Here is a 22555-nt window from a genome sequence, read left to right on the forward strand (position 1 = left end):
AAATAAATCCAATCCCAAATATTCTGTCAACATTATTGTATTTCATCAAATGCAATAGGCAATTTCTCTATGCTAGATGACAATATACTTAGAAGTCTTGTTTCTCAGTGTCCCTTTCTTTCTGATAAGCTTGTGAAAAGCTGTTTTCTGCATGTAACCTTTGATATGTCTGGCTTTGCTGTTTAACTTAAGATTTTTCACACTCATCAGGTCAGAGACTTTCTGATGTCCGATTAATAACTATCACATTGACTGCCACCCAGTCTTTCAGATAATGCAATTTGTGACTTTCTGGCAATATTTATCATGATGCTATCAACGTATATGCCAGATAACTAGGGATCAACCAGATCTTGCTTTCATTGAATCTGTTGTTTATTAAAAAATTTCTCTCAGGCTCTCGGGTAGCCTTCTGGTCTCTGACACCATGGGGGGAAATGGTATTCTGAATAAGTGAAGCGAGCTCCTCTCCTACAGAAATGTAAGTGATAATATTAACATTCACTGTGAAATCCATGAAAACAGAGTTATCAACACAGTTGATAACAGAGATAAATGCTGCAGTGTAGATGGGGGTTGGAAGAGGCACAGACTGCCAGGTTGGGGTTTTTGTTTTTTGTCCTGTCCACTGGTTCAGACTGTGCCTGAACCCTATACACTTGTTTGGGGGGTAATCAGGGCTCTGAAATACTGACAACCCAAAAGATTTAAGCACTTAAAGTGTAGACATTTAGTATTGTTTTCAAAGACAGATCAATGCACAGGTTAAAAGGTACAGATGGGAATGCCACTCACTAGTGCTGTGATCCAGAACCTTTCAACTGCACTTACATTCTTGTGTTGCTGAGAGGATGGGGTGAGTTCATTCATTTGGCTTTCTTGAAATAGTTTTTAATATAACAGGTACCCTGGAAATATTTGCCTCTGTGTGAGTGGAAGGCATATCAAAATAAATAAGAGATAACCTCTGCTCTCAAATTCTTCATACCACTACATATTCACAGAAATGATTGTATATGAGAAATTAAGTCGTGAATGTGAAGGGAAGATTTTCATAATGCCTAGGTAGAGGGTAATTTCCAGGGTCAAAGGCATATGGGTTTGAATTTTAGCTCTGTAATAAGTTGGAGCTTACGTAGGTAGCCAGTTTTGGGGCTCTATTAAATTATTTGGGAAGTGGGATAAGATGGTAATGGAGCTTGCTAAAATAGCTGCCATTATAGACATCAGTGTTATAGAACTAGCACAGTTCATAGAGATAAGAGGCAGTTCTTAGCCTAGGAAATGACATCTGAACATGTCCATCCACTGACTACTGGTAGACCTTTCCAGTATGGTTTGGAGATCTAGATCTACTGTATGAAAGAAAGAGGAGGTTGTTAGGCCAGGTTGGTGATTCTGAATGTAATCTTGGTGAGTCATCCTTTTAGGAATTTCAAGGATTGCTAGAACCTTGTACTAGAACCTGACCAGTTCAGCTTGTGAGGGTATCCTTGTTCTCAAACCATCCATATCCTAGTGGGGAAAAACATCAAGAAGATGAGAAATGGTAATATAGTGATGAATGTCAGGACTAGGGCAGCACAGGGCACAATGGAAGACTTTAATCTAGAAGATGAGTGATGTGAAAGGTGTGGCTGAATCCATAAGTAGGTAAGAAGTTATAGGGTGGGGTTAAAGCTGATAACCACGGTCCTTCCTCTCTGTATGCCTTCTCAGCTGATATGGCTATATCATCGCTGCATACCTCCTTTGATGATATGCCTATGTCATTTCTGTATGCTTCCTTAGCCAATAAACCTATGTCATCCCTGTTTGCCTCCTTAAATAATATACCTATGGCCCTCTCTGTATGTCCATCAGATGGTGTAACTATGTCATCTCTGTATACCTCCTTTGTTGATATACTTATGTCTTCCAATGTCTCCTCAGCTGACAAAACTATGGTCTCTATATTCTCCCTTTACTTTACCTCGTTACTTTTGCTTAACTTCTTACTTTGGTTGGTAATGTCTCTCCTCCTACTCTGCCTGTCTGAATGCCCCCTCAGGAAATTTATGTCCATACTCCATGATCACAGTTTCTAAGGAACCATCACCTTTTTAAATCTATATTTCTCTTATATGCATTTTTAAGTAACTTCCAGGTAAGGGCTTTAATATAAGTCTTAAGTATGTTCTTTAGTTCCTCTTTCTCTTACTGAGCTTTTACTTTGAGTTGATATAGTTGTATAGGTATGAAGAACAATCCCTTCCTCTTCTTTCCAATAGGTCCAAATGTTTCCTCCAAGACCAGGAATATAATACACTGTCAATAAGTATTGAATGAATAATTAAATGAATAATAGGATGCATGAATTAAAAATCTTAGGTTTCTTGTTCCAGTAACATAAGAAAAAATTGCATGGAAATGTGGTATTTTGAGGTCTTAAATTTGATTCTTATAGATACAATGAAATAATGGAGTCTAACTATTAATATATTAGTTATTATTATTATTTATTATATTTAGACAGATTATTATTGTTATTATACTATTAGAGAGAAACTAGGCATTACCTGTTAAGAATAATGATTAATCATGCTAGATGTTGATTTAATGTCAATCAGAGGACATGGCATATGTGTATTTTATAGAGATAAAGAGGGAAGAGATGGTGGAAAAGTGGATACATGAAGTGAAGGAATTCATAGTTATTATTATTCCCCATTATACAGCTGCATTAATCACCTTTCCACTACTGTATCAAATACATGAGACCATTATTGTATGAAAAAGTGTAAGGTGATCCACAGTTTTAGCATTATTGTTTCATGATCAGTTGACTCTGTTGCTTGACTAAGAATGCATATCTTGCAGGGAATATATGGTGGAGCTGAGCCTTTCATATAATGGCCAAGAAGCAAACTAAGGAGGAAAAGACTAGAATTCAATAATCTACTTCAAAGACACACCTACAATGACCTAAAGCCCTTTCACTAGCCTCTGACTTTTAAAATTCCCACATCTCCTAATAGCCTCACCCTGGGAAGTGAGTCCTTATCACATGAACCTTTGGAGAACACTAGGATCCAACTTGTATCAGTAAGTTTGACACCTCCCCCTGCCCCCCCCCCCACCGTGTTAGCTTTTTTTCTGTTGTGATAAAACTCCATGACCAGAACCGGCTTATAGAAGGAAGAGTTTATTTATGCTTATGGTTCCAGGGAGATAGTCCCTAAATGGTAGGGGTGGGAGCAGGAAACTGAGAGTTCATATTTTTGATCACATGCAGAAAGCTGAAAGAATGAACTGGAACTGGGGAGAAAGTATGAACTCCCAAAGCTGGCTGTCATGTTACATACTTTTTTTCAGCAAGGTTCTGCTTCTTAAAGATCCCACAAGCTCTCTAAACAAAACTACTGACAGGGAGCAAGTGTTCAAATATGTGAGCTTATGGGGGACTTTTCTTACCCAAACTAACACAGATCCAATTTAAAATTTAAATATTAAGTAAGGTCCATGAAGATCTGTGCAAAACAATTCATAATTGCCATTATACACACCATGGCATATTTTCTAACCTTGTGAGTCTCATTTTCTGGAGAATAAATGCATGTCTATTGCAGTCATTTAAAATAGATTTCTTCTTAAAAAAAAAAGCCTTTTATGCCAAGACTATTTTAATTTATTCTTAAGTTTACATACAAAAATATCTTCTTTGGTAAAATATGCTAGTGAGGAGAAAGTAAGATTTGTATCTCATCCCAAAATAAACAAATGTTTAGAGAAGTTTCTGATAGCAAGTGATTTTTGAGACTTTAAAAATACTTTCCAAATTTTTACATTAGTGAATATAATAAACATATCCTACCAATTTCACATGTATAAGACTGTTACTGTCTTAGAGACTAGATTCATGTCACCTCCTTCTCTGACAGGTCCCCCAAGCCTTTCCTATCTTCACATGCAGGGTCTGATTCTCAGGAGTTTATCTTATTTCATGACCTGGAGAACCAGGCAAAATCTGATGGTGCTATAGCTTGTCTAACCACTGGCGTTTACTGATATCTGGGTGACTCTTGATGTCCTTTACTAATTTTGACAATTTTAAAATTTAATAGATTTCCAGTGACTACATATTTTTCCCAAAGGTATTCTGGACTACACTTTCTTATATGAGACTACCATGATATGAGACTACCTCATCTTCACTGAATTCTCTCTTTAATTGTTTTCAAAAGATCAATCCTACTGGGTAACCTATCATCTGGAACTGAGGCTCAACATTTGATGTGACAAGTCTTTAAAAAGGGAAACTAGTTTTCATACCTCTGATTTATAGAATATCCCACTTCAACCCTGTTTAAAACAAATCTTGTATCTACCTCACTTTTCTTGGATATCTGAAACTTCAAATGTCTTCAACTGACTCATGACGTCCTTCATCAAACCTGTTCCTCCACTTTTGTTGCTAGCCTTTTTGGTTACTGGTCTCATTGTTGTGACAACGAACTGGAGAAAGCAACATAAAGAAAGAAGGGTTGATTTTGGCTCAGAATTCCAGATTAGAGCCCGTCATAATAGACAGTGCATTGCAGCAGGAGTATTATACAGCTGGACACATTGTATCTTCAATCAGAAAACACATAGAGATGAATAATGATATTTAGCAAGCTTTCTACTTTTAACACAGTCTTAGATCCCAGCGTATGCAACGGTGCAACTCACCTCAATTAACTAACCCTGATAAGCTTTCATAGAGTTACCCAGAGACTTGTTTCCATAGTTAGTTTAGATTCGGTCAAGGTGACAATCAAGAGGGACCATCATATTCAGTGATCGGCTCCCCGATGTACCCATCTGTATATAGGCTAGAAACCTGGCATGAGTCACTGGTCCTTTCCTCTCTCTTACTCCTGAAACCCAAAACAACACCACGCTGTGTTGATTCTCTTTCTGATTGTGCCTTTATTTCACCATCCTCTTTTGATGTTGACTACAATTCTAGCTACTTATCTCTTAGGCTTTCCACTATAAAAGGAACCATTCTCTTCTTCTTCAGCTGATGCTGTAATTTTTTATCCCCTCCCTGAACAATTCTCCTTCTCTAATTCACTCACTACCAGTTAGTCAGAATAATTTTTAAAATGTGTAAATATGGTGACACAAACATCTTCCCTTCAAATGACTTATATGGGAGCCCGTTTTCGGGTTCCTTGTGGCTTTACCCAGCAGGTCCACATGCATAAAGGATGACTAGGGCCATGGGCCTGAGTGCAGGTGTCTGAAATGGTCTGCACTTGGCTGTGCTGGGGGAGGAGGTCTTTTGCTCCACCCACTCCGTGTCTCTATAAGTACCCTGGGGCAGAGACAGTCAGGGCCCATTGGAATAGGTTTCAGGCCCTCTCAAGGCTGTCCTTTATTTTCTTTCTGTTTATCTCCACACTATAAATCCTTCTATCTAATATTTCCTGCTGCTCACACTCAAGAAAACTCTGGGGAGCTGTGGGGTTGGTGGGTAAATGTCCCATAACTTTATATCACTTTTAATATTAAAAAATTTAAAAAAAATGATGTGGTTTACATCAACTAGCATGGTCTGGATCCTCCTCCTTCACAGCATGTAGCATGTTCATTCTGCTGTAGCCACATGCTTTCCATCTTTACCTCTCAGCCCTCTATTGAGACACATTACACTGTATACTCGTCATGCAGTTTCCTTTTTTCTTGACTGAATGAGTGTTTCTTTACCTTTCATTTCATTGTTCCCTTAGGGAAATTCTGAAGTCACTGGGTAGATCAACCTTCCTGGGATTGGCAGAGCACAACAAGTCTTAGAGTTGAAAGGTCAGATTACCTAATTATCAGAGTTTCCTGATGGTGTGTAAGTTCTGTGAGAATGGGGCCATTTCTCATAATTTTTTTTCTTATAGCTTGGTACAGCTTAGACGATTACTAAGTATTTCTTTAATGAATAAATGAACGGATGAAAGTGTTTTTCTTACAGCTGACTCTCAAGGACTGATCACTGAAGTACAGTAATATTTATTTATGAAAGTGACAAAAAATACCTCTGAATACTTAAAAAGAAAAAAATGATATACAGCCAGGGAAGTAAGGAAGGGAAGAAACTAAAATGGATTAAAATTTCAGTTTTAAGTATATCTTGAGTTAGTTTGATTTAATCAGAAAAAGTTACTTTAAAAATCTTGAATGTTGATACAGGCTTTATAACATATAAAATTTGTGATAATAATTGAGAAGTGAAGGCTCTACGCAGATGATAGGAGAAATGGCGAGTTATCACCTCAACCCAGAGAATCAGGAGTGTCTTGGGAAAAGCCTGAGAAGTAATCAGAATCTAGGTAGTTCAAGGAAGTGGCCTACCACCCAGTGTACTAAGCTGTTGGGGCTATGGAGCTGGAGTAGTATGGAAATGGGGAAATCGTTCAGATCAAGGGCAGGCCTCTGAGCAAATCATATGACTTCTTGGTTCCAAAGCCTCTAATAAATGCCCCTCACAGGCAAATTCTGACTCTGACCGAGGTAGGAAAGCAGAGTGATGATGGTGTTGGGAGTGGAAGATGAAACATGGAGCCCAGAGGAGCTGTTATTGATTCCATTACAGGAGCAGAGCTACTAGAGGAAAATTCAGTCCTAGAACCCACTTTTCAATGTGCCATCTTCCCCTTGAGGTCTGATTTTTAGATGAGAGGAAGTTTTAAACACATATCTTAATGTAGAATTGGGTGTTCTAATTTTTAGAGATTTTTTTTCTCAATCCAGCAAATAGCACCCATGTGATCTGAGTCTACCATGGCCCCTAAGCAGTGTATGCGTCTTAGTTTTGTAACTGCATGGAAAGATTTAATCTTTGGTTCAGAGATTTCCTATTTGTAGAAGAAATGAAATCCCTCTCCCCTGTGATGTCACAATGGTCATCACAATGAGACTGATTATTTATGGGATGCTTGTCATGTGTCATGCTTAATTAATTCTGTGCTTGAACTCTGGCCCATAACAAGGGACAAGAGGATACAAAAGTGTACTGGGTAGCCATTCCAGCTTTGATCTGGAAGTTTCAACCCCCATTGAAGCTTCGGTAACTGTCACACCTACAAGGCAGGGCTGAGAGAGGAGCCTGAAGACCCCAGATCTGGATGGGCCAGCTCTCTTGGTTCCTGGACCTTGGACACCAGAGGTAGATGGAACAGTGTTCTCCAGAGAACACCGATGGACTGCCCTACACCTTTCCCAGACCCTGTAACCTATCCCTTCATTTGTAAGTTACCCCACAAAATAAACCTCCCTTTTAACTATGTGGAGTGGCCTTAATAATTTCACCAATACAAAAGTAGTGATGCAACTAAGTTTGCTATAAGTTTTAAATGAGATATTTGCAAGACATTTAGCATATGACAGGTCTTTCCTCAGGTGACTTCCAGTGATGTTTATGACTAATAAATGGAAATGTAGAGAGTAAGCATTGTGTTCATCCTGCAGGTATTTTGAAAGGTAAACATTATTATTGTTATACAATGTTTACAAGTAAGATATTTACAGATAAATAATTAAGAAATAAAATTAATCTGACTCCCCATGGGAGGCCATACCCATTTGGAGGAGGGCATGGGGGGGAGCTGTGGGGGAAGGCTGGGGGAGGGGTAGGGGGATGGATGAGGGAGGGATCTGTGGTTGGTATGTGGAAAGAATGAAAAATAAAAAGCTACTAAAATTTAAAAAAATAACAGTAAAGGAAGAATAAGTTTCATTCATTTTATTTTAAAAAAGAAATATAAATTAAAAAGTTTGTTTAGCCTTTGCATTCTTATATTTTCTTGTTATGGTCTGATCATTGACATCTCTATACAAAGGTCACTTGAGAATATCAGGAAGAACATAAGGCCCCAATCTTCCTGTTTAATCCAGAAAGTACTTTTACATATGCAATCTCATTTTATCTTCTCAACAGTTTTTTAACATATCCTGCAGTTAATTGTTATTTTCATTTATGGATGTGAAAAATGATTTAAGAAATGATAGTTTTCTGTCTTTTTCACAGCTTCCCTTGCAGCTGAGAGAGAGAGAAACAATGGAGAAAGTGTGCTGCAATTATTTTTCCTCACCCCAGTTAAAGACTGCAGCCATCTTTCTTCATGGTCCTTTTCTCATCCACCCACATTGTGTGGGATATATGGCTCAAAATGCCATGGTTAATATTATGCCTCCTTGCTCTGTGATAAATAAACATGGTCCTCTTGCCTGTATAAAGGTAGATGAGCCTCTCTTTGTGATTTTCAGTTTCCTTATGATGCCTGGTAAATCCAACAAAAACAAACTTTTGACTGAAGAAGAAGTTATATTTGTCGGGTACTAAAAACCTTTGGCTTCCATCATATTTCCTTCTTTTACAGTTATGAACCAGAGAATTATAATTTATAAAAACCAAATAGTCAAGCAATTGGCTGAGGTCAGTGCTGAATTCCAATTCAAACTCAGAACTCTACAGTCCCAAAGCTATTATTATTTACAGGATAATTGCACTCCGAAATCTCATAGTTAATCAAGAGCACAGCTTCTGTAGGGGGACTTTGGGGACTTTAGACTCTTGAATTCTTTCTAAACTGATATTCTGGCCAATAAGGTGTTTTTGTACCCAAATCAGTTTAGTTTCAGTAACTATTACAGTATTGGTCAATAGGAAGATAATTAGCACTGTGTAATTTTGGTGTTCTGTTTAACCAGTTTTATTGAAATAGTGCCTGTCATTCATCACTCCCACCAGGTTTGTGATTTCATTTTCCTCTTGTTTGTTGTTGGAGAAAAAGTTTGTCTATGTAGCTCTGGCTGACACGGAGTTTGCTCTGTAGACCAGGCTGCCTTCCAACTCAGGGATCCACATGTCTCTGCCTCCCGAATTCTGGGATTAAAGGCATGTGCCACCACACCACGCTCCAGATTCTTCTATTCAGTAAAGGACTATCCAATACTTGCTTTTATCTACTTCTTTTGTGTGTGTGGTGTGCATCAGTGTGTGCCTGGATGTTCACACATGTGTGTGCACACACGTGAGTGTAAAGACCAAAGGTTGATGTTGAGCATCTTCCTCCATCGTTCTCTACTTTATTTACTGAGGTAGTATCTTCTCCAGAATCCAGAACTCCCCACTTCAGCTAGTTCAGATAACCATGTTGCTTTGGGGACCCCCTACCTCTGTCTCAGATATACTGAGATTCTTGGACATGCTACCAGAACCACTGGTGTTTATATGGGTTCAAGGGACTGAACATTCATGTTCACACTTGCATGGAAAGTCTTTTACTTGGCTGAGTCATCTTTTCAGCCTTTTTGTTTCTTACAGGTTTATGTTGTATTTTTGTTTGTTTGTCTATGTGCATATTGATACAGAGGTGTACACCTAATGGAGCCCCATCTAAATACAAAAGGTTGATTTTGTATATTGAGAGCTTTTACGGCAATATACAAAGGATTTAAATGCTGATTATTTCTATGTTCCGTCATTGGTACTGAGACTAAAAAAAATCTCAGCCTCTGGAATGTACTCTGCAATTTCTCTTTATTTTAGAGGTTATTCACTTCCACCTTTAAGCTTGCTGAGCAATTTACCTCAATAATATTCCTTGATTCAGAGTTCCATAGTTAATTTTACATTATGTAAGGATCACTTTCCTTTGATCTAAATGCTGTCATAGTCAAGTATTATGGGACAAGGTTAATCGGATCACACCATTAGATTTTTTTATACCATCCTCATTATTTCATATATCTTTATCCCCTCTTCTCTTATAATTTCCCTTTCAGAGTCTCTTAAATCATCTGCCACATGCAGAAAGTATTTGAAAATTTTCTTGAAAAGTTAAATCCCTCTGAGTTTAGGAAGTGGAATAAACACTGTTGATAACAACTTCTATTTTTTTTTAAATGAAATCTACCTGAAATATGATACATGTGCGATGAAATCTTTCAATGAGATCCCCTTTTCTATGAGACAAGATGCTTGGAATGTATTCACACTTGGAAAGCAATATCATTGGTGCCCAGCTAAGGACAATCATTGTAGAAGGAGCTAATGGAGATTCTCATGATAATAAAAATACCAGCAAGGATAAAAACAAACATGAGTGGTAAATTATTCTCTCAGAGGTTTTGATAGAAAATACACTAGAATAAGAAACAGGATTGTCAGGAAGACCTTGAAAGAAATAGAGATATACATGCTAGCTCTGACATTATTTCATAAACAACATATTTTGAGTATGATTTTTTTTGTCATTTATTGCTTCAGCTAGGAATCAGTAAGTTGTTTTTAAAATCCATATATATGACCCCCCTTCTTTATTTTCTTAAAAATGACATTTTCCTCCTCTCTTTCTCTGTTTCTCTCCTTCTTTCACTTCCTATTTTCTTGTTTCTCTGCATTCTTCTTTGCTTTTACCCTTCTGTCCTTCTTCACTGCACCTTTAATGACATCTGACTTCTCTATCCCTTTGATATTACGTAGTTTACAACAACACCATGATCTATAAGCCAAAACCATGTAAAGGGAAAAGAGGCTAGTGCAGCATGACATCTTTACAGTTGGTTCACATGGCTTCAAATGGTCACTTCTAATTGCCTCAAACTGTCCCCTTAATAACATTACTTGAGACTGAAACCACATGTAAAGATGTGTATTTTTCCAAGTTCATTTGTCTGAAAAGAAGGTTTCTCCACTTATAATTACCAGGTATCTCTTTAATTTCTGTTTTGAGAAATTGTGGACAATGACTATGTGAGTATATCTAGGACTCTGTAGTTGGTTGTTCTAATTCACTCTGTCTCAGACACTCTTCATATATTTGCCATTTAATTCTAGCCTTTAATTCTCAGTTTCGTGTAAAGAACATCCTCTTTACAAAAAAAGAAGAAATAATGAACAACTGAACACTGAAAAGAAATCTGAAATAATAATTCAGCTGATTTTATTTTCCTTTTAGAATGTCTTCAAGCTTTTGTAAAGTTGCAAGAAGAACTTATAGACTCTCCCATTTGGGAAGCTTCTTTCATTAAATAGTGTGTAGTTTGATAACAAAGTCATTGTCTTAAATAACTCTAATGGGATTATCAAAAATAGAAAGTCAAAGTGAACACTACTATCTCCACACATAGACTTTATTCACGTTTCCCCAGCTATTCTAATAATGTTCTTGACTAAGTTTGCTGATGTTTTGATCACCATATGAAATCTATCTATCTATCTATCTATCTATCTATCTATCTATCTATTCACACACATACACTATGTAATATGAAAGATATATATATATATATATATAGTGCATTGTAATTATCAGATATGTGCATATTATAACATGATTATCACAACCAGATTAAATAATATACATATCACTTCACACTATTACTTTCAACTCCTGTGATGAGAACAATTAAGATATACTAGCTAATTTCAAATATAAAACACATTCTTTCAAGTATAGTCACCCTGCTATAAGTTAGGGTTCATTTGTCTTATCACTGGAAGTGTGTACCCATCGAATAGTATCTTATTGAGAAATGTCCATTTATATCCTTGGCACATTTTTGTATTGTTTTGTCTTGACTTTCCTATTAAGTTGTATGAATTCTTTATATGTTATAAATAAGATCCCCTCAGTGGTTTGTCAATATTTTTCATTCTCTACCTTGCATTTTCATTTTGTTGTATTTCTTGAAAACCTTTTCAATTTGATGTGGTCCTGCTTATTTTTTTTTTCTTTTTGTTGCTTGTGATTTAGAGTCTTATCCAAAAATTCACTGCTAAGATTAGTGTCAAGGGGCTTTTCCCCTGTATTTTCTTCTAGGAATTTTAAAGTTTCCAGTCTCTATGTTTACTTTTTAATAAATTTTAGATGACGTTTGTGTATAGTTTGTGTATAGTTTTAGTAGATGACTTCAACATCCTACTCTGAGCAGAAAACAGGTCATCCAGAAGAAAATTAATTAAGAAATTGTAGATTGGAACTATATTTTAAACCAAACAGTATAGAAAGATATTAGCAGAGCTGAAAGCATCAGAATATGCATTCTTCTTGTATGTTTGCAGAATAGCTCTGTACACTGCTGGATAGATCATACATTAGGCAACAAGACAAACCTGAGTAATTTTTTAAAGGTTGAAATCATGATGACTTTATTTTATGACCACAACAGATGAATTATAGATCAATAATAAAGGGTGCATAGTGTATGAAAATGAGATAATGTACTCCAGAACAACCATTAAAAAAGAAGACATAGAAGGAAAAGAAAAACTTAATTTTGTACAAGTGAAAATGGAAATGAAGATAGCAAAACTTGCCAGGTATAGCAAATGTCAATCTAAGCAAAAAGTGCCCACACTAGGAAGAAAAGATCTCAAGCCAACCACTTACCTTCACATTACAAGAACACACAAAATAAAGAAATGAAGGAGAAAATTAGCCGAAGAAAAGAAATACATCACAGAATAAAAAAAAAGTCAGCAAAACTAATATGGTTTGATAAGAAGTTAGCTTGGTGGAAAAGCCAAATGGATAATTCTGTAGCTAGAAAAACAAAGAAAGTAGATCAGAGATTAAAAACTCAGGAATAAAGTATGATACATTATTACAGATAAGACAATAATTTTAGTACTATAAATAATTATCTGCATATAAATCTGGTAACGTATAAAAACTGGGCATGGTGATATATACCTGTAATCCTAGCACTCAGCATAAGAACATCAGAAATTCCAGCTCATTCTTGCTATAGCATGGGTTTGTGGCCACTTTTGGCTTTATAAACCCTGATGTGAAGAATGTAAAATATGTTATATGTAAAGATGTACAAATATAAACTAATAGTAATTTAGAATAATTTGATAAGATGGATATGGAACTTAATATTATTCAGTCAATAATAACTAGACAAAGCTGCTAATAAGTTGTGAGTTAGACAGCTTCTAAACTACTAAAACCACATACATCTGGATTTCTCTACAAATTCCTATTTACTAGAAAAATATTAGAAAGCAGGCCTGTAAGTTTCTGCTCAGTTTATGTGGTGCTGGGAGCTGAGCTCAGTGCTTTCTTCATGCTGGGGAAGTGCCTTACCAATTGTCCTATAACCCCATACCAGATTCATATTTTCCCAAAGTTTTTGCACATACCTAAAAGTGGATTCACAGAGTATTCTGTGCACCATCACATAAGATTCTTTGGTTTCATGTAAATAATGCTAGGCACATGAATGAATGGATGAATAACCAATTTTAAAGCCATTAGTTGTTTTCTCCATAGTTCAGGCTGAGCAGACTATAACTCTATTTCTTAACTGAATTGCAAAGTGTTCCTGACATAAGCATAAACCATTTTTAAATTAGAATAACAAAACACTACCAAGGGAAAGTTTTGTAAAGAAACTTGGCTGTTAGTTAAAAAATGGGTTGCAGAAGGGCAGGGAAGGAGATAAGAGGCCATGACAATCATCATGAAATGAGGGCTTTTCAGTGGTGATGCTTGGTTGGAAAGGGATGGGCAATTTCTAAACACATTTTCCAGGTGTCACCAGAAAAGCTTGTTTCTTGAAATGAATGAGAGGAATGAAGAGAGAGAGAGAGAGAGAGAGAGAGAGAGAGCTAGAGAAATGCTTACAAGTCATTTGCAAAATATCACAGATACATATTTTTTTCATCTGAATCATATTTCAGGTTGAATTACCAGTTTTCTAAGACTACTGGAAGTTTATCTTTATTTAGCTGTATGGAAAAAAAAAACCAGTATTAATAACCAGGCCTTCACAGACAATTCAGGAGGTCAATGAATCCTCTAAACTGCATAAAATTTAGAATTTATGCATATGCTTTACTGTAAAGAAACTTCATAGCTTCCGTCATATAACAACCACTCTAAAACTCAGGGGCCTTACCTGCCTTAACTACCATCAGTGTTTATCATGCACATCCTAGTAGTTAGCCAGATGGTTTCTGCTGATTCCCACATGCCTTGACCACATGCTGCTCCACGTCTGGATTCAGCTTATACTGGCTGCATACCACACCCTTCTTGACCCAAAGAACTTGCAATGTACTGTTTTCAAGGGGATGGCAGAACATGAGAGTGAAAACCTAGGTCAACAAGGACATTTTATGTTTCTTATCAGAAGCAAAGGCTGGCATTCCATTGGCCCAAAGTGAAGAATCACCAAGATAAAAGATGAGAACACTGCACCTTTAAGTTGGAAGGGCACAAAATCACATGGCTAAGGGGATTGAGATCTTGCCTGCATATTCTTTTTGTTGTTGTTGTTGTTGTTTTTGCAGGTGGGGGGAGAAAAGGGTTTATTTGGCTTACACTTCTACATCATAGTCCATCCTTGAAGGGCGTTGGGGCAAGAACTTGAATGCAGGAACTTGCTCTTGATTGTGGAAAAACAGCTTTCAATTCCCCTCTCCAACCAAAAAAATGTGGGCTGGGACAATGGTTCATTGGTACAGTGTTTGCTGCAAAAGCACAGGACCTAAGTTTAGATCTCCAGCATCCATGTAAAACCTGGGCACAGTAGCTGGGTGCAGTAGCTATGTGCATGGAAATGGTTTATTATAATAGAGAGACAAAGAAAAGACAGAAAGGAAGAGAGAAAGAGAGAGGGAAAGAGAGAGGGGTCAGGGGATGCACATCTCATGGGAGTGGAGGGAGAGAGAGAGAGAGCTTCTTGTTGAGTCGAGGTCTCATGTACTGATGCTTCCACCACAGCTTATTGTGTAGCTGAGATAACCTTGGGTTTCTGATCCTCCTGCTTCCACTTTCCAAGTGCTGGGTTTACACTTAGTTTACACACACACACACACACACACACACACACACACACACACACACACACATGTGGATTAGAGCCAGGGCTTCGAACATGTTAGGCAAGCACTCTACCAATTCATGTATATCCTACTATCTCTCATTTGCATATTTATGATTTTTAATTTTCCTTCTTTGACCTGTGCTACCAAAAGTGTGGAGTACCTTGTGGATCTTGAATAGAGCCAGTCCACCCATTCTTGCGGCATTCCCTTCCAGGAATCTCCCTCATGATCTTTGGATGTGATTTGAAGGGTGCTAGTGTGAGATGCTATAATTTGTCTTTCTAAATGAACTTGACAATATTCAACCTCATGGCTTGTGAGGATGACATGGTTTTTCCCTCATTGAGTTTCTCTTCATCTGATAGTTATAGTCAAGTCTTAAGTAAAAATTGAAGAAACTCGACACATACCAAATCTGTAAAGATCCGTAAAGACATGTCTACTCCTTGCAATGTGATTTCAGATTCTCAGTAGCTCGATAGTCCCTGGAACCATCACTAAATGCAAACTCCGCTGGGGAAAATAAGGATATGAATGGGATGGGATATGAAGGAACAATAGTGAGGGTAGATAAGATCAAAGTGCATTATTCTATGTATGGGAATGTCATAATGAAACCCTTCCTTTATAAAAATTAATATATTAGAATTAAACACCTAAACAGAAAATTCATTCAGAATATATTATCTTTCCAATTTTGAGAGCACATCTCAACCACAAGATATCATATCTTAAATCTTTTAAAAATTGCAAACAATGAAATTGTCTACATACAAAATCAGCAAATACAGGCTCTTGTATACTTCTGCCTACAGGATTAAAGCTCATCTATGGAGCCAGAGATTCCCCATAATCACATCCAGAGACACTTCAATCAAAACTCTGTGTAGAAAAGTTTTTCAGGTTCAGATGCATTTTAAAATATTTCTTTCATTTTTTTTCATCTTTTCTTGAATAACAATCTGTGTATTTTGGGAAACATTTCTATCTTTCTCTTAATAAAGATATGCAACTAAAATAATATATACATATAAAATATAATATTTATATATTTTCTTATTTAAATTATATGTATATATATTATAAGTTATATCTCTTTCCTCCCTCTAGCCTCTCCCAGGCACTCTACCTTTAAAGCTTGTTTTTCTTTGATTATTATTGTTACATATAAAATTATATGTCTACACAAATATATAAATACAAACTGTTGACTTAATTTTTGTGTTTGTGTATGTATAATTTCAGGTTTGAGCATTCTACATTAGATAACCAGTAAAAGGTCTCCATGGGAGATGAGGCCTCTTATTGATTGTCCAATATAGATAATTCTTCTCTCAAAAATCAACTTGTAGCTCTTTCTCTAGGGGCGGGGCCCATGAAATTCACACCTTCTAAAGGTACCTGTTGATATTTCTATTGTCCTGGGCTTTGTGCAGCCATTTCTAGGAGGCACTGTTCCATGACTGACTTCCTGGTGCTTTGACTCTCATAATCTTTCTGTCCTTTCTTCTGTGATGTTTCCTGGGCCACAGATTCAGAAAATTTGTTGTAGATGTATTATTTGGGATGGGGATCCCTACAATTTATTAAACTCTGTATTATGTTCAGTGGTAGTTTTGTGTGATGGTCTCCCTTTGCTGCAACAAGAGGTTTCTTTGATGATAGGTGGTAGCTACACTTACCTGCATGTATAAGGATAAGATTTAGAATGTGGAAAAGAATTATGCTGGTCTAGCAAAATGATAATAGATGCTTTTCTAAGGTTCATGATCTCACTAGATCTGGGAAGCTGAAAAGTTTTCCAGGACCAGACCAGATATAATTCAGAGCTTTTAGTCCAATGCTGTTGGTTACTGCTAGCATGTAGTACCACCTATTACACTTTTAGGGATACTTTTATATGCTGGTCATTGTGATCTGCAGATGTTGCCGTTGGGTGGGACTGTTTAGTCAGTTCTTTCCCTTGCTAGCTTGTATTTTGGAACCATGGAAGCTAGAACACAGGAAGGAGGCTTCAGGTCAGATCTAGCTTGAATCATCCTACTCCTGTGTCCTAAGTGTGCAGCACCTCCAGCAATAGGGCCTATCCTCAATCTATGGGAGGCAACCACGGGCTACATGGATAGTTTATATTGTTTTGGGAGTCACTTGGACTACCCAGATCAATCCTTCAAACGGAGGTTTCTTTTGTCTGGGACTGGGGTGTGTTTTTTCAGTCTGTGGTTCTTATGGGGGGATTTTCAGCAGGTGTGTGTGTGTGTGTGTGTGTGTGTGTGTGTGTGTGTGTGTGTGTGTCTGTGTGTACACACTTAAATATATGGCATGATTTTTTGGTAAATACAAATTAATATGACTTTTTGAGGCTTTATCAAACAACCTTGGTATTATTTTTCCCTCTCCCTTCCCTTTTCCTTCTGTATTGATTTCACTTCCTCCATCCCAGTAAGGGTCCACACCATGTTTTTCCATTTCCCAATTCATATCACCTATATTTTGTCATTTCCCTCTCAAGCCTCCCTGGCCCCTTCTGTACTCTGGTTTCTGTGGTTACTCCATGTTGTATACTTACATCAGAGGACTTGACGTTAGGAACTACAGATGAAAAAGAATATGCAGTCTTTCTGAGACTGAGTCTTCCCATTCAGTTTAATCTTTTCTAGTTCCATCCATTTATGAGCAAATTCCATTTTTTCATTAGAGCTAAATATCATTCCATTGTGTTTATGCACCATTTTCTATAATTCATTCAATTGTTAAAGGACATTTAGGAGACATGTGTAGTTTTTAATCTTCTCTTCATAAAAGAGCAAAAAATGAAGGAATTTGTAATGAACTGTTTGAGAAATATTTACACTCTTTTTAAAAAGAGATCCAAATAGTAAAGAGGTACTTATAGCCACATGTGTCATTTCCTTGAAGATATACCAGAGAATTCTTTAAAAACTGCTAGATTGATTTTAGTATCTTCTAGTTGACCCATTAACTGGTTTGGGTCAGCTATATTTCAGAGGCTCTCCTGATACTCTGATGCTGATTAAAAATTAATCTTAGATGTTTAGAGTGTGTTTTTATTTGGTAGCAGGGGACTCACCTGTGTGAATTCTTTGGTTTTAGAGCAAACCAACCTTGCTCAATTAAATAGAATTTTGTTTTTGTTCTTTCAAAGCTGTCTGTTCTTAGGGAGAAAGAATGTATGCATATCTCTGCCCGATGATTTCTTACCTTGAAAATTACATGAGTGAAGGAGAAACTTCCTATACAGTCTGTCTTCTAAATAGGAATAAGAAGACAGGTGAATTTTTAAAGGCATCAAAATATAGGAGGGAAACAAAGGACTGAGGTTTGTATTTGAATCCTGATTTCCTGGTTCAGCTACTTACTTTGTGACTTATTGTTAACTTATTTCTTCAAAGTTTTTATTCATGCAGATCAGGACAAATCATATTTATAATATTTCATGGCCAAATTCCTGCCACAATATATGAATTTAAAAACTACTTAATAATAAACTTCTGTATCTACTAGTCTTGATTGTCTCTTTAGACATAAGAGGATGTAAAAATGAGTATAACTTGTTGGCATAACTTGAACTAAAACTAGAGTTGAGTGTCTTCTGCAGGGAAGCTCCTTTTACCCCTGAGTGATACTACAAGCACGAAATGACATTCTACTGAAGTGACATTCTCAAAGTAATTTGTCAATAACTACTTACTCCAAACCTCTAACCAAAGTCTGAAAGTGTGGTCTGGGTCAAGTAGGTTATTCTTCAGAGAGTCCTTGGAGGGGATGATTTTTGAGTCAAGTTTTGAATAGGCAGAAAGGAACAAGAAGAAATTTTGCCACTTTGTTACTTATCCTTTTTTTTGTTTGTTTGTTTTTTAAATTTACCTTTCTTTTTTGACTGTGTCTGGATAGATGCATTTGGATATGCCTGCTGTCTTAGTCAGTGTTCTATTTCTGTGAAGAGACACCAGGACCATAGCAGCTTATAAGGGAAATAATTTCACTAGGGCTTGATTACAGTTTTAGAGGTTTAAGTCCATTATCATTATCGTGCAGAGGAGCATGGTAGCTTGCAGGCAGACATGGTGTTGAAGAAGTAGCTTCAGGAAGCAGGAAAAGAGGGAACCACTGGGCTGGGTTTGTAAGCCCACCCCAGTGAAACACTTCCATACCTATCCAAAAAAGTTTACACCTCTTATTCTAAATAGTGCCACTCTCTGATGACTAAGTATTCAAATATGTGAGCTTCTGGGGGCCATTCTTATTCAAACCAGCACACCTGCCATCTCTCCAAATGCTTCCTCAATGCTACCAGGAAAAAGATCCTGTCTAGGAGGTTCTGTTCCAAAATTAGTCACAGATATAACTTAGTGGTGAGATCAACAGGCAGGAAATAACCAGAAATGTACTTACAAATGCCAAAAGCTGTGCTGGACAAAGTAGGTGACATATGAATGGACAGATAAACATTGGTGGAAATTTTAAGAAAGACTCCAAAAGGATCAATCTAGAAAGAAAGCATAAAACTATTTTTTTTTTTTTTTAAATAAGTGACACTGGGAATGTTAACTACCCTTAAGGGTAGGCCCCATACCCAGTAGTAGATGGCCAGCAAAAAATGAACTCTACAGTATTTTTGTAGACTTTTTTTTTTTTTTTTTAAATCTCACATTGCTTTGTTTGGTTATTTTTTTTCTCTTACTGGTCTTTTGCTTGTATATTATGGTTTCTGACTTTGTGTTTTATGCTTATTTGTTTATTTATTTTTGTGTGTGCTCCTTGTTTTTAAAATTCTGGTTTTGTTTTTGTTTGCCTGTTTTCTAAAGAAAGAAAAGAAAGGACATGGTGTTAGGTGGCCATGGAGGTGGTAAGGGTATAGGAAGAATTAGGAGAGGGGAAATCATGATCAGAACATATTGTATAAAATTATTTTCAATTAAAATATATATAATAATAGTATTTATAATAAATTAATTTTTTAATTAAAAATGACAAAAAAATTAAAAAACGAGGAAGACCTTGGTACTGTCATCAGGATCTTCATTAGAGCTGAGGTGTGAGCCTGTATTTGAAAATGAAGTAAAAAAGCCTTCTTAAACTGAAACACAATGACAAACAACAGATAAACAATAAAATCTTTAAACAGCAGCAACAGACAAGAAACCCAGCAGACTGTAACGAGAGAAGAACATGGAACAATTACAAAGATTCATGTTCCAACTGGGTAAGAAAGAGAGAATGGAACAGAAAACAAGTGGTGAACAGTTTCATGAAAGCAGATCTAATTAGATTCATATTATAGTTACACTTTCAAAAAAATTTAAAGGAATTTTCTTGAAATAAATGGAAGAAAAGTAGTCTTATTTATAGAGAAATGGAGGTCAGAATCATAGCAAACTACTTGTCAGAATATATGAAGGCAAGAAGAGACTAGTATGGGCTGTTTAAATTACAGAAAAGAAAAGCCATAAACTTAAAATTCTGTATTGGATGAAATTAACCTTAAAATTGATGGAAAACTTAGCAAGGATTTTTTTTTATAGAACTTCAACTAGAGGACAAAAGTAAACATAGACAAATGTGATTACTTCAAGCAGAAAAGCTTCTGCACCAGAAAGAAAAGCTCACAAGTGCAGAGATGCAACCTTAAAAAATGGGGAATTGTTTGCGCGCTTCATATCTGACAAGTGGTTGATATTTATAGGAACTTCAGAGGCTTAATATTTCAAAATCCAACTGAATGTAAATAATCTGTCTAAGCAGTCATGTCTCAAAATGATACAAACAAATGGCCAACAGGTATATGAAACTGTTACAATAACTAATCACCAGGTAAATACAAATCATAATGACGTATTAATTCACTCATGTAAAATATCTATTATAAGAAATACTGAAGAAAGATATTTCAAGGACTTGGAGAGAAGCAACCACTGCTAGTAGAAATGTAATTTGTTGCAGCCATTATGAAAAACAATATGTAGATTCCTCATAAAAAGTCCTGAATTCCTACTACTAGGTATATAATATCTATAGGAAATGAAATCAGCTTATCTAATAAGAGACATCTGCACTGCTGTGTTTGTTATACCCTTCATAATAGTCTAGAAATAAAAATTTCCTAAGTGTTCATCAGTTGATGAATGGATCAAATGTGGAACACATATGTAATGAAGTACTACTAAGCCACAGACTGAATGAAGTTATGCAGCAGTGGAGAGGAACTGGAGATTTTTGAGCAAAACCAGCCAGACATGGAAAAGCAGGGGGTGGTGCCTCAGTCATTCACATGTGCATCCCCAAACACTGATATTGTAGAATTTGAGAGGAGAATGGTCAATATACAGGTTAGAGGAAAGTAAACATGGAAAGAAATAGGGAGAGTTTGATCAATGTATATTAAGTTACAGTTAGATAGGAATGCAACACTGGTGTGCTATTCATGCGGTGATGAAAGATAATGAGAATGAAGAATGTACTCTACTTTGTGAAAAGATAGAACAAAGAATTGTCAAGCTTTCATCATAAATTTTATCAAAAATGATCAGTGTATGAGGAGATGAAGATGTAGAATTGATTTGAACATTATATATGCATACATATATCAAATGTTATATATCCCATTAATATGCATAAAATAGATTTTTAGTTAAAAAATAAGAAGAAATAAGCTTTCTTAGAACAAAGTGAGGGTATTCACCTCCAACAGATCTGCCCTTGGGAAATTAAAATCATTAATGTCACTTACAAAGAATGAAAATGATACAATCAGAAAAATGGGTACACATGGGGAAAGAGCATCTGAAGTAAAGACAGAAGGTCAAATAAAGTATTTCTTTGTCATTAATTATTTTAAGTAGTTGTTTAAAGACAACACTAGCAATGTGGTTAGTAGTTCCAGTGGAGGTATAAGTGAAGTGAGTAGAAGCAGTAAGACATGACTTATGAGATGCTGCCTTAACTTTATTTTCTGCTGCAGTGATAAAACACTGATCACCAGCAGCTTGGTGCAGGGGAGACTTTACTTGGTTCAGAATCTATAATCAAGGGAAACCAAGGTAGAAACCTGGAGACAGGAACTGAAACAGAGAGCCTGGAGGAATGCTGCTTACTGGCTGGTTCCTTTGGCTTGTTCAGCTACCTTTCTTGGAGAGTCCAGGTGAACTTACCCAGACCACCCACAGTGGGTTGGGTCCTCCTACATTAAATAGAAATCAATAAAATGGCCAACAGACATGCCTATAGGCCAATGTGATAAAGGCACATCCTTGATTAAGGTTCCTTCTTTACTGATGTGCCAAGTTGACAGCCAAGACAAGTTATCACAGATGTCTTCCTTACATAAGAAGAGTTACTTTAATTGTCTAAGAAATATATATTGAGAGGCTATGGAGATTGCTCAGTAAGTCACCTGCTCTGAAAATGTAAGGAAAAGGTGAGAACCAGAGTTTGGATGAACATGGTGGTCCACCTGCCATCCCAGTGCTTTGGAGGTACTTGTACTAAGAATTGTTATTTTTCTAGTAGGTTTACTCTTTCATTTGTGCAAAATATTATATATATGCTGTGGATAGTGCTCTGTATAAATAAAATGCTGATTGGCCAGTAGCCAGGAAGGAAGTATGGCGGGACAAGCAGTGAAGAAAATTCTGGAAACAGGAAGGCTGAGTCAGGAGACATTGCCAGCTGCTG

This window comes from Onychomys torridus, chromosome 4 (assembly GCF_903995425.1).
Source record: "Onychomys torridus chromosome 4, mOncTor1.1, whole genome shotgun sequence".
Classification (NCBI taxonomy): domain Eukaryota; kingdom Metazoa; phylum Chordata; class Mammalia; order Rodentia; family Cricetidae; genus Onychomys; species Onychomys torridus.